The sequence below is a fragment of the Protomyctophum bolini genome (genome assembly GCF_963924005.1).
Source record: "Protomyctophum bolini genome assembly, chromosome: 17".
Lineage (NCBI taxonomy): Eukaryota > Metazoa > Chordata > Actinopteri > Myctophiformes > Myctophidae > Protomyctophum > Protomyctophum bolini.
Window position 1 is genome coordinate 34,917,673 of NC_137878.1, and position 14,052 is coordinate 34,931,724.

The 14,052-nt window shown below is 43.8% G+C and overlaps 1 protein-coding gene across 3 annotated transcripts in view; it reads left to right on the forward strand.

Moving 5' to 3' along the window:
- Positions 1–14,052, forward strand: part of pag1 (phosphoprotein membrane anchor with glycosphingolipid microdomains 1) — a 76,256-nt gene continuing 62,204 nt past the window's right edge. For all 3 annotated transcript variants that reach the window (XM_080787480.1, XM_080787479.1, XM_080787481.1), the window contains exon 1: positions 1–309. The gene's annotated coding sequence lies outside the window, so the exon portion shown is untranslated. The remainder of the gene's footprint in view (positions 310–14,052) is intronic.

Here is a 14,052-nt window from a genome sequence, read left to right on the forward strand (position 1 = left end):
CACACACACAGAGCGTGAGGAGCATAGCTCCACAGACATACTGATACTCTTACCATGCCCACACAAACACAGCACAGCCTGCTCTCTAGTGTTTGTCGTTTAGTCTCCACTCTCATACTCTAGTTTTTAATGTCGCACTATAGATTTTAAGGATTTTATAAGCGTGTTTCCCTTCTTGTGGCTGAACCATACAGTGTAGGTTCCACTTTTCACGTACCACTTTCATTCTTGCCTTCCCAGTGAAGGCTGCTGCTGGCTGCGGAGGGGCACGCACACACAACACAACACAAGACACAGCACCGTTGTCTGGTAAGTGCAATTCTCTCCACATCTCAGTATAATTAATAACCTATGGTGATGCTTGAAAGTTACATTATGCGACTCGCGAAACCGTGGCTCTGGTGGTTTATTTCGACCGTGGCGTGTGTACTGTGCGCAATGCGCATGCATGTAGACTATGGATCCGATGGAAGCGTTGTGAAACTTGCTAGATGTCTTTAGCAGGGGGTCTTGTTGTTATGGCGTGTTGAATTGTGCAGTGTTTTAAGGGGGGAGAGATCCGGACCACCGTGTCACTGCCAGTGCAACCGTCGCAGAATAAGAACGATTCGAGATGCTTTGACTTGTTGCCTCGCCAGGAGGAGATCGTGCGAGCGTTGCTCCTCGAGTCCTCACTCAGTGTTACATTATTTAACTCTCAGAGTTACTAACTATAGTCTAAAAGGGTCAATTTGGGTTCGATTTGGACATTAGAAGGCCTGGGGCACATCATCAGATTCATCACATTCACATGCAGCAGCATACTCGGATTCGGAACATGCTCCGAGTCCCAGTTTGACTGTATAGTAGGAGAGAGTATTCGAATCGCTGCCCCGCGAGCTTCCACATCTTGGTATTATATCTCCGCCACACGGGCACGCCGCCACTCCCCCGAAATGCTCAATTTATGAAAGCCCCCGGGTACAGTTGTAATAACGTTGTAGGCCTACTTGAAATGACGTAAATGTAACTACTGTCGGGCCAATCTGTTGATCAGGCGGCTACTGAAGTAGAGTAATACACAAACTTATAAGGCATTTGAATACCTATACTATGCAGTAGGAAGGAATAGGCCAGTTGTTGTCTTTTGTAAACATTTGACACGTGTTTGGGATGCAAGTCAACATATGTTCTAGAGTGCTAGAACATATTGATAGGCTGGTCTCTCTCTCTCTCTCTCTCTCTCTCTCTCTCTCTCTCTCTCTCTCTCTCTCTCTCATGCAATTGAATTACATTACATTTCAAGGTATGTTTACACATTTCCAAAGCAAAGTGTCTTCTGTCAAATAAACACAATCCACATTAAATCTTTACAAAACCATAAGAATTGTGCATTGGCTGTCAGAAATACACATGCAGGCTTGGGCCGTGGCTCAGTGGGCCAGGCACCTTAATTGGCCGGTAGCCCAAGTCTGGCAGTGTGCCTCGGGTTCGACTCCAGATCCCGATGGCCTTTACTGCATGTCACCCCCCCATCGCTCTCCCCATTTCCTGTCAGCCTACTGTCTGTCCCTCTATAAAAAAAATATAAAATAAAGGGGAAAGCCACAAAAAAAACAACCCATACACACACACGCACACACACACACACACACACACTACGAGGCTATCATGCATCTTTAGTTTATGTGGGCAATCCGCCGTGGACAGTGACTACATTTTCTTGAGTAGGCTAACTGTACTTGAGTAGGCTAGTATCACAATGTCTTATTTCTGAAAATGTACTTAGTAATTTGGACTTTCTGAATAGTATTCACTCGAGTATATCATCTCTGTCGGGTGGAAACCACATACGTCCCAAAGCCTCGTTTTGAGCTTGTAGATCTGCTACTTTTGATGCGTTTGTGTGCCGCTGCAGTGTGATCAAGTACCAGGGCGTTAAAATATGGAGATAAGAGGATATATAGCCTACTTTGTCCATGCGGCTGTTGGTAATCACGCACGGAGGCAGCAGATTGGGGTCAGACTGCATGTAGTACTGTATATATGTTCACATTGTGCATTTACACATATTGTCTTCATTGACTCTGACAAGTTGGAATGGGTGGGGGGCTGGGGCCTTCTGCACTGTGGCTGGCAGCTGGCACACACACACACACACACACACACACACACACACAGTCACACAGTCACACACACACGGATAAACATGTGTGGGCTGTTATGTGAATGTTGCCTGCAGGGTATACAAATGCTAGACATACAGCACTATAATCTCTGTTTCTCTCTCTCGGTGTCTCTCACTGTCTCTCTCCCACTCTCGCTCTGTTTTTCTTGCCTTCAAGCAGAGGTCATGGCAAATACAGCTTCCTATTTGCTCACCTGTCCGTTTGCATCAGGTTCTCAAACATTGTCACCCTGGACAATATGAACTAGAAAAGAACATTCAAGAGATATATTGTGCCGGCATACAGCTCACGAACTCTCTTGTGCTTTTATTTAGAAACAAAATTTGAAAACCCACGTCTGCAGCTTTTATCTGAGAGAAAAACTATGTCTGAGGCTTTTATCGTGAAAACAAAACATGTCAAGGCATGACCATTTTCAACATGGCACCCCTATTAAAAAAAGAAATATGTTCAGAATATGTTCAAAATATTCAAAAAGTGCATGTCTGCAAGCTTGTCACGAGCTCACAGGTCTGTTATTTCCGCCACGCTCAAGTGGTACGCACACACACACAGTCTGTGAATGCTTGTGCCAAAAGAAACCCCCAAAACACACACACACACACACACACACACACACACACACACACACACACACACACACACACTTCTTGATGGGCCCGTTGGCAAGGCCCATCTCCCCTGCAGCACAGAAGACGTTGGCTGTGTGACCGAACTGACAAAGTGCACTTTGTTTGTTGGGGGCCATAGACACATCAGCTGGCGGGGACAGCTTCCCTCTGCACTCTCCCTCTTCTCTTTCTGTAAATTAACACCCTACTTGACCATACTACAGCATCACACAAAACTATCAAAAGTTTCGGATGTATAAGCTCAAAACATGGTGTGAAGTGATGCATTTTGAGCTTGTAGATCTGCTATTTCTTTTTTGTTGCTATTTTCTTTTATTTGAATGTTTAAAACAGTTTTGGACCTGTGAAGTTTCCACCCGACAGAGGTTTGTTTTAAAACATATACGGCTTTCTTCATTTCCTTAAGAAATCTATTTTTCATTTCCTGAATAATGTACATTTTGGAGTTAGTTTATATCTCTGCTGTCGGGAAGAAACCACCTATGACATTACAGACATGACAATAGGTTTCTGACACGGTAACAACATGCAGTCTTTGTTTTTCTTTTAAGCTCTCTGCTTGTTTGTGACATTTGTTTCAAATCTTCCACTCTGTTAGTTGATGGCTAATAGATGCATGGTGCCGTTTTAATCATTGTCAGGGACTGGCTGATGATGATTTTGAAGTGTGCGTGTGTGTGCGTGTGTGTGCGTGTGCGTGTGCGTGAGAGAGAGATAGGGAAAGAGAGGAGTTAATGAAATTGTCTTTTTGACACATGGTCCGTGTGAGTGACGGGAACAAGCATGCTGAAATGTTTTCATGATGCATTTGACTTATTTTTGTTCCATTGTGATGTGCCCACAGTAGAGATCTTGAGTGAGTTTGAGTAATTGCTTATTGCACGAATAAAACACAGAACTGCATGGCCTGTTGTCATGCTGTGTGATTGGTAGAAATGTATTCTGTCAGCCAATGGCCAACATGGAGCAAGCTGAGACTGCTGCCAATAAACATTACCTGTTGTAGCACCAGGGATTCTATCCCTACAGGGTATATAACGGGCTGGGGACCCCCACAATGATTTGGCCATTTGAACAGTTGAAAGAAAACAGCTGATGTAGAACCTTGCAAACTTTGAATAGCCAACACTAAAATCTAAAATGATGCAGATACAGACAGATTAAAATAGCTCAAATAGCCAATCTACGAGTTCACAACACGCCAATGTAGATTGTCTATTTTCACTATGTTAAAAAAAAAATGTAATAGTAAAAAATGCCCAAAAAGTTTAGGCGTAAGGGTTAAGGCGGCACACAAGACAGAGCCCTATTATGTCCCTGGGATGTGGCAGCTGTCCCCAGCACGTTATGTCACACTCAACAACTCTGCCAGCCAATCAGCCATGGCCAAGAGAATGATTGTGTCGAGTGAATGAAGTCTTCCCCCAGGTGACGGTCCTCATGCTGTATGAGACACCCGGGCTTACACCATCCTAGGGCTGCAACAGTCAATCCATTATAAAAAAACAAGCGATAATTGATCAAATGTAGTGAAATAATCAATTTATCCATCCATATGTTGGGCATAAATGGTGCTTTACATAGAGTGTGTAACTGTGCATTACATTCACCCATTCATACACAGATGGCGGAGGAAACCATGCAAGGCACCAACCTGCACATCCCGAGCAATTAGGGTTTCAGACTCAGAGCTTTGCTTAAGGACACTACGACACTAACTCTGAGGGAAGCCCGGGATCGAACTGGTAACCTCATGGTTCCCATCTGGCTGATCCGTCCACTCTATACCCCTGAGCCACTCCCAGCCCATGCCATTATTAAGCAAAAGGTTTCACAGGATTTCATAAATGGTGAAAAAATAGCAGATAGGGATTTAGGGCTGCAACTTGACTCGCCGGCAAATAAAACGGAGACATTGAAGCCGTGCGCGAGCGTCATTTCATCCACCAGCTGTTAAAAACCTGCTCTAAGCTGCATCTTGCATCTTTGTGCCTCTACTGTGTGGGCGCACTTACTGTACAGTTACTGTAACATTGATGTGCTGTGACAGCAGTGAGCTTCAGCACAGGGTGTCGAGATGCCGTGTAGCAGACTACGCCCTGTTCTCACACTCACTTTAAACCACCGTTGCCATGTCTACTTATTATAAGTGACTTTGAGCTGCTTGTTCTGGAAAGTTGCTTGTAAATATTGGTGGCTGAAGGTTTATTTGTGAAAATAGCAGATGTACAAGTTCACAGCGTGTCACATTCCGACACATTGTGAGATTTTAGATCGGCATTTGGAAATTGCTGATTTAAATTGCTCATTAAGGCCTAGTCGTTTCTTCTGGGATTGTTTTCACCTGGTTGCTTATGCTTTGTGCAACACTGGCTGAAACCCTATCCTAGCAAGAGGCACTGCTGTCGTCATTAGTGAGGCAAAAGGAAAGCATGTTAAAGGTAGTGGAAGTATACAATGTTGTGTATTCTAACACTTGGAAGCAAAGGTTCTCTACGAGGAGGTTATATCATTAGGCTTTTATTAACGCTTAGTTTGTTTGTCACATGTCAATCAGTTCCTAGTATCAATCTGATCTCCACCTATATCCGCCTCCGGGCCATACCATTCTACAGGAGGGGTGTGTAAGCTAAACCAGTATCCCAGGATACACCACATCTCCCCTTTTGAGTAAAACAATAAACTCCTTAGTTGTTTTTCTTCCAAGAAATAAGCATACACAGATTACGAACCAAAAATCTAATCTTCTGTTTAGCTTTAGAACATCAATAACCATCACTCTCTGTACCTCAATAAACAATCAAATGCAAACAATCAAATAACATCAATCAAATGCATGAAATAGCTTCAATCACCGTTTACAATCTTTTTTTTTCTTCTTTTCACAGTATTCTTTTCACAATCATCATCACATTTCGTTTTATTTTTATTTTAACTCCATATCGTGATGGTGATCATTGCTATTTGTTCAGCAACAGAGGGGTGAGGGGTCTCCCCATCTGTCCAGCTGTCATTTTCCAGTGGATTACCAATTTCAACCAATGAGGACAGGGAGCCCATTCATCAGCTTAAATCTTACAGTGTTTGATTTCCAATTTTGAATACTTACTCCTACTCACAAATGATCTGTTTACTAAAGAGCTGGAGAGACGGGGGCACTCCGCTTACTGAACAAACACTCTATAGCAATATAATTCCTGGTTTTTGACATGTGTGTCACCAGAGGACAAGCTCCTCTGGGACTCAGACTGTGCTATGAGTGCAGTGGCAGCCTGCGCGGCAGTGAATGTCAATGAACTGGTTGAAGAGAAAATGACATCACAGTGAATGTCAATGCACTGGTTGAAGAGAAAATGACATCACAGTGAATGTCAATGCACTGGTTGAAGAGAAAATGACATCACAGTGAATGTCAATGCACTGGTTGAAGAGAAAATGACATCACAGTGAATGTCAATGAACTGGTTGAAGAGAAAATGACATCACAGTGAATGTCAATGAACTGGTTGAAGAGAAAATGACATCACAGTGAATGTCAATGAACTGGTTGAAGAGAAAATGACATCACAGTGAATGTCAATGCACTGGTTGAAGTGAAAATGACATCACTTTGAACTGAGTCGAGATCCTTTAACCCATTCTGACCGGGCACCCATTTTGGTGTTGGCATCATGTTATGCTTTAGCTATTGAAAAATAGCAGATCTACAAGCTCATATCGCGCCACCGAGTGGCGCGATACGAGCTTGTAGGTCTGCTATTTTTGAAAAATTCGAAGAACGACTGACATTTTTAGAATCTGATCTCAGGTCAGAATGGGTTCATCAGACCAGTGTGTGTCCTAGTGGAAACCTCGTATGAATCTGATCTCAGGTCAGAATGGGTTAAGTACGTATACATGAACCCTAGTGTCCCTATTCTGGGTATGTCATTTAGGCAAAAATGCGGTGAAAAGAAAATAGGTGTGAGCTTGTAGATAGGCTATTTTCAGGTAACACGTGATATTTGGTCTAGAGAGGGACTAAACTAACGGGACCAAGAATAAACTCAACAGTCAAAGAGAAAGGCATCTTGCAAAGAATAGTTGAGGCAATAAATCAAAAATATATACGCGCTTGTATTTTCTGTACCTGCCGTGGACAGTATGTCAAGACTGACAAATGGCAAGAGCTGTAATGCACATTGGTCCTGCAATGTCGCGTCACTTGTCACAGTCTGCCCTTAATTCCACAAATAGTCATATTATTAACACTCACTCACCATGGAAATCACCAGCTAATGTGGCAGTACGAAACGTTAACACGTTCTAAATGTGGTTTGTTTTCCCACACTTTTAACTGTGAAGGCTGTTTCACAGCGTCAGAGAAGTGGGAAATGTTTGACCGCAAATGCCTACTGTACCACAGCGAGCGCCGTAGAAGTCCCACGGCTGACTGCTCCGTCAGCGAACCACCCTCCATATAAGCTCCCTGGCATCTGCGGTTAAAGGCTTGGTTCACACCTCACAGCGCTGTGGTGCCAACTCTTGCACAATACAAGCATCCATCTGGGCCTTCCGTCTATAGGGCTCGCATACCGTCCCTTGGATTTGTCCTTTATTTGGAAACGAAAAAGATGTCACCCACTGTTCCTTATTGAACTGATAAGAGGACACACTTTGTCCCTTATTTTGGGGAATCAATTGATGTCACACATCTTACAAGTGGAAACAGCTCATTTACAGTAAGGTAATTAATCACCAAACCTACTCTCTACCCTGTCTACACCAATGTGAAATCTCAATACTTAGTAAACTTGACTCTTGGCTCTGTACTCGGTCAGCCCCTTTTCCCCTCTATACCAAACCTCTTCCCGGAAAATAGGTGATCTACAAGATCACATCGTGATGCATTGTGAGCTTGTAGATCGGCCATTTTCTGCAAATGTTCTCCTCAGAGTATACTAGGGTGGTTTATACAAAATTTGGCATCCCCCTGTAATTCCCCGGACCCTCTCACATTCAGTGTGATTTTATTGTTAATTCAGGTACTGGCAACCCTACACATTTCTTGACAGAGGCACTGCACAGCAGCATTACACACATTTAAAGCTTTCATCCTCATCAGAGCCACCTTGGGCATTTTGATTCAGTTACGCCCCCTAGTATGTGTGAGAATACTAATGTGTTTCTTTGAATCCAGTCATCCGGGTAGACTAGACACAAAAAGACCTGCCATTAAAAAGGCAGAGACGAGTCCCTACTGGAGAAATAGAAATAATCCTTACCTTTGTGCCTGTTGACGACGCGCACCAAGTTCCGCCAACAACCGCTGGCCGTCGCAAACATTCCTGTCAACTTGTAAATCTCTTAAAGATTGCCGCAGTAAGAGAAGGTCAAGTGAGTGAGAGAGATAAGAGAGGGAGATATGATTGAATTTGATTTTGAGAAGGCCTTCCATGCAACTTGATAAGAAGCTCTTCATATGTACTTATGTAGACTTGTCTCTTCAATGTCTGTTGTTGATGGTAGAGGTATTTGAGACTGCAGGCAAACTACAGGCACAGCAGCCATATTGGAAAGAAATTGGGTCTCTTAATTTACTTCCTTCACAGGTCTTACCAATACAGTAATTAAGGATCTGTTCCATTCTGGCCGGCAGTGGCTCAGGGGTAGAGGGACCGGATAGGAACCCCAAGGTTCCCCGGGCTCCCCCAGAGTTAGTGTCGAAGTGTCCTTGAGCAAGACTCTGAATCCCTAATTGCTCCCGATGTGCAGGTTGGCGACTTGCATGGTTTCCTCCGGCATCGGTGTGTGAATGTGTGTGTGTGAATGGATTAATGTAATGCACAAACTCTGTTAAGCGCTTTTAATGTGCTATATAAATGCACCATATACCATTTACCATTCTGGTCAAACACAGTCAGGTTACTGATATTGTGTATACATGGCTCACTGGTAACACTCTGGGTCCCAAAGTGTGGTCCAGGGACCCTCATGGTTCTTTGAGGGTGTTCCAAATGGCCCCTTACGTGTGTGTAACTCCGAGTGTAAAATGGAACCAAATGTTTGGTTCCATTTGTACACTCTCAGAGTTATGGGGGTCCTTGAAATTAACAACTTTGACAACTGCTATACTGAATGGAACTGAGCCTTAATTAGTATATATAATTGGTTAGACCTGTCTGAAGGAAGTAAAGAATGGTTTGTTTATTACTGATCTGACAGGTCAGACATGTAAATTCCCTACTGCGATAAAACCACAGAAAGCCTCAAATTAGCAGCCGACACTCATTTCCCTCTTTCCTTTGCATCGTTGTGGGCGGGAAATGTGTGGGTTAGTCACCTGCTGTCCTAGTTAACAGGGTGGGAAATGTCCCGAGTGGGTTAGTCACCTGCTGTTCTAGTTAACAGGGTGGGAAATGTCCCGACTGGGTTAGTCACCTGCTGTTCTAGTTAACAGGGTGGTCTATTTAATGACTCCTATACCACTGTAAAGTCCTCTGTGTTAATTTAACTCTGAAAGTGTACGGATGTAACTTAGAGATGGAACCAAAATGGATCTGTACCTTAGAGCAGTGGTTCCCAAAGTGGGGTCCGGGGACCCCCAGGGTTCCTTGCGGGAGTTCCAGGGGGTCCCCAGCTAAATGATAGTTTGGAACCAAATGGACCCTTATGGGTCTGTAACTGAGAGTGTACAAATGGAACCAAATGGACCTGAAGTGTACAGTCTCAGAGTTAAATTAACATAGATTTTACAATGTAAATTGGGGGTCCCAGAGACAGAAATGTCATTAAATACGGGTCTGTATAGCCTAATGCATGTCAAACTGGGGGTCCTTGACAATATAATGGTTGAGAATCACTGCTAGAGCCGTAAAAATCTTCTCTTATGGGAGTCCCTGTCATATCTTTTCAAATGGGGGTCCGCGGGCTAATTGGCCCATTCTGGGTGGGAACCCCTTTTGGTGTTTTACCCCATCAGTAAAAAATTAAAAAAATGTGATGCTGCTATATAAATATTTTAAGTTTTTCAGAAAACGTAGGTCAGTATTTAGATGGCGTTTTTAGAATCGACCTCAGGCCTAAATGGGTTAGTGTCAATTTGGGGGTCCTTGACATGAAAAGGTGAACCGCTGCCTTAGAGTGTGTGCATGTTATTTCGCACACTCTCAGAGTTAAATTTACACTGAGGATTTCACTTGTGTACACACCTGTTATTTTTCACTTCCTCAATTATCTGGGGGTCGGGTAAGGGGGGGGGGGGGTGCTGGTGTGTGTGTGTGTGTGTGTGTGTGAGAGAGAGAGAGAGTCTGATTTCAAGTGGCAACACCTCAGATTATTATTATGTAAGCATTCTACACTTTGGAATGTTGAGCTGTGTGAGTGCGTGCGTGTGCGCGTGACGTGTGTGCGTGTCACACTCCTACCTCTAGACTTGTTTGTCCAGATGTAGCTGGAATCATGCCTGGTCCTGTCCACGCGTGTGCACACACACACACACACACACACACACACACACACACACAGTCACACACACACACACACACACACACACACACACACACACACACACACACACACACACACACTGCAAGTCAATCCCGATTAACTCTCGCAGACATGACATCAGATTGTACATATTTTCAGTGTCTCACATACCTACCGTACGTCACTGATAGTGCATACTGCACATTACATAGATAACTTAACTTTACAACCTCTAGAGCACTGGTTCCCAAGCACTGGGACGGGACCCAAGGTTGGGTCGAGGACCAATTTTCATGGATCCCTTTATTTTTTTTAATCTTACATTTTGTTTTTAAAAACCTGTAAGATGCCCTGCGGCCCTGAGTGCACGCATCCGCCTGGGTGGTGGCAGACGGCAGACTGCTGAGCACTTTGGCATGGGGGGTCAGATCAACATATGGAATGAATTATGTACTGGCCATATATGGAGCGTGTCTTGAGTGTACAGGGTTTGATGAGGTCACGTCAGATCAACATATGGAATGTCAGAACCGGTCAGGTCCATATATGGAGATCTAAGGGTGTGAGGTCAGATGTAGTTGCTGGCCGGCTCCATATACTGTATGCAGATCTAGGTGATGATCCAGTCTTCATAAAGGGAAATGGCCATATCATATATGGTGGCGTGATGTCACGAGGCATGACCATATATGGTGGCGTGATGTCACGAGGCGTGACCATATATGCAGGTGTGATGTCCCGAGGCGAGGCCATATATGGTGGCATGATGTCACGAGGTGTGACCATATATGGTGGCATGATGTCACGAGGCGTGACCATATATGCAGGTGTGATGTCCCGAGGCGAGGCCATATATCAGACATGACTAACGGGTAAATGCGAGCTACTGTATGGTCGCAACTATTTAGAAACATACGGTCTGCGAACAGTAGATCTGCTAATGATCTGCTAATACAATACATGTTTTAGGCCTTATTTGAACTTCCCACACATATAAAACTTGTAATGTGTTTGCTGCAAAAACGCACTGTCCTCTCACAGTCTCACTGCATTTTGGTTTTTTCACTGTTTTTCAGCCCACTATAGAATCTGACTTTTTGAGTTAACTGTACTTTGACTGTTACGATCTACAAGCTCACAATGTGAGTTTGTAGTGGTTAACCCAGTACAGGGGGTTATCATGCACGTTCAATATGGCCATATTGGAAAATATGTCCAAAGTCGTGGCAGTGGATCAGGGGTAGAGTGGCCGGTAGAGCATCAAAGTGTCCTTGAGCAAGACACTGAACCCCTAATTGCTCCCGATATGCAGGTCGTTGCCTTGCATGGTTTTCTCCGCCATCGGTGTGTGAATGTAATGCACTTTGGATAAAGTGCTACAGTGTATAAATGCACCATTTACCATGTGTTACCTACGTAGTCACATACAAATTCAAAAGAAAAGCCCATTCATCTTGAGAATGAACCATGCACCAACAAGCAGTTAGGAATACTTACACAATTTACTGAGAAATAGCCTATTATCTGCCCGGGTTAATTTAAAAACACCAACAATGTTGAAAGTATATACATTTTGACATGGAACAGAATAGTACTTGCGGGCCATAAACAATACATTTTAGGAAGGAATCTATGAGGCCATATAAGATCTGACCACACGGGCCACGCCTGCACATGCCTGGCCTAACCACACCCCTATAAGCACCGTCATCTTCCACCTGTATAGTGCCCCCCCAGGACGTTTTCTCAAAGGTTAACAGAGTGTTTTACTGCATGTCTGCTGGTCTCTCCTGTTTTTTAGGGTGGGTTGTCTCATCTCTCCCTTCTTCCCTCCCTCCCTCCCTCTCTCCCTCCCTCTATTTCTGTCGTTTTGGTCTCTCCACTGCAGTGCTGAAAGAGAAATTACCTCTGTGCCGTTAGAGAGAGAGAGAGAGAGAGAGAGAGAGAGAGAGAGAGAGAGAGAGAGAGAGAGAGAGAGAAGAACAGAGAGAGAGGGGTGTTGTGTTGTATTGTGAAACGAGCAAACCGTACATATAGGATGGAAGCAGATTGCCTCTGGCTCTGGGATGCAGTTCTAATGTTGGAACCAGACCAGGCGAGGTGACTCTCCTCTTCCTCCTCCTCCTCCTCCTCTTCCTCCCCGAGGAGGATGTCGCCGGGTATTTATTTTTAAACGGGTAGTACCTCCTTCACACACTCTCGCCTGTCGCCACCAAGGACTGCCGTGTGAAGTGAATTGTGTGTCAGGTAGGCATGATGATGATGACACTGATGCTGCTTCTTGTCGCTGATGTCGGGCAGAAACCTTGTATCTCCATATTTCAACTTTTCTCAAAGATTAATGCCCTACTTCGTCATAGAGTGACGCAAAAAATGGTTAAAAAAAATGACAGATCGACAAGCTCTGAGCTCACAATAATGTGAGCTTGTTGATCAGGTATTTTCACAATTCTAGAATGTTTTGGGCATTTTTAGATTACCCAAAAGCAACAATATTGTTTCTAAATATTGCAGTACCGATGCCTTTAACAGAATTTATTTTCATGCAAACACAATAGTGTTATTTTATTCACAGATAGTCTAGAATTTTCACAGATTCTGAGAGATTTTTTTTTGTGTTTCACTTATTTACTTTTCTGCCTCTGAAATCAATACATAAAACAATTGCGTCGGGGTGAGTGTGTGTGTACTGTAAACTGTACCTTTACCTTTCACCTTTTCATGGGCCACATGGCTCGGAAACTATTGTTTTCCAAGGTTACTTACTTGACGTATTCAACCCCCAAATTAAATCATCTCTTATGGCGAGGCGACTGGTCATTCCCAACTAGTTTCATGAGAATCTGCCCATCCATGATTCTCGAGTTACGTTGATAACACGCTTCGCCACCGACGCCGTCAATACAACGATATTCACTTTGTCTTTTTGCATTGCAATGTGACACGTTGTGAACTGCCATCTGCGCCACGCTGATTTACATATAAATGAAGCCAGACATCTATCATCCAATCTGCTCTATATTATAAATATAACGTTGCTGTTGGGTGGAAACCTTGTATGTCTGTAAGACCGTTGGACATTTTACTGTTTAAAATAGTGAAAATAGCAGACCTATACAAGCTCACAACGTGTCACGACACGCTGTGAGCTTGCTAATCTGATATTTTCACTGCTTTTGTGTGACACTCTTGTATGGTCGAAGTAGGACGTTAATCTATGAAAAAACTAACAGAATGTTGAAATATGGAGATGCAAGGTTTCTGCCTCTCTGGTTTCTGTTACTGTAAATACAAGTGCATGCATGAACCGATAATCTGCTACATGTAGTCAGGATCATCACGTCTTGTTCACCACTTAAACCCTATGTACTTGCCCCTGGGTCCTATATTAGGTATGCTACTTATTTCCCTAATCCCTATATGCCGCTTGTGAGGTTGCGGATCGGAAAACTTTGCCGGAAATTGGCCCCCCAGAATTGGGATGATATGCTTCAAGTATAGTTAAACGTTGAGGGCATTTTCCCAAGAGCGGGGGTTCGAATGGACTGCGGTACATCATGCTTTGTCAAGCGTCTATATGACCACAATTGGTCCATGCATGGATACTTAGCACCGAGGGCTGATTTCAAGGTTTGAAATTCAACAACATCATAAAGTAGCAGATCTACAAGCTCGAAACGTGTTGCTTCGCGCCGCGTTTATTCAGAGGTTTCTGCCCGACAGCAACGATGTGATATACAGACATGGCAGCGCTGGAGGTGACATTGTCTGTCGCCGACCAGAAT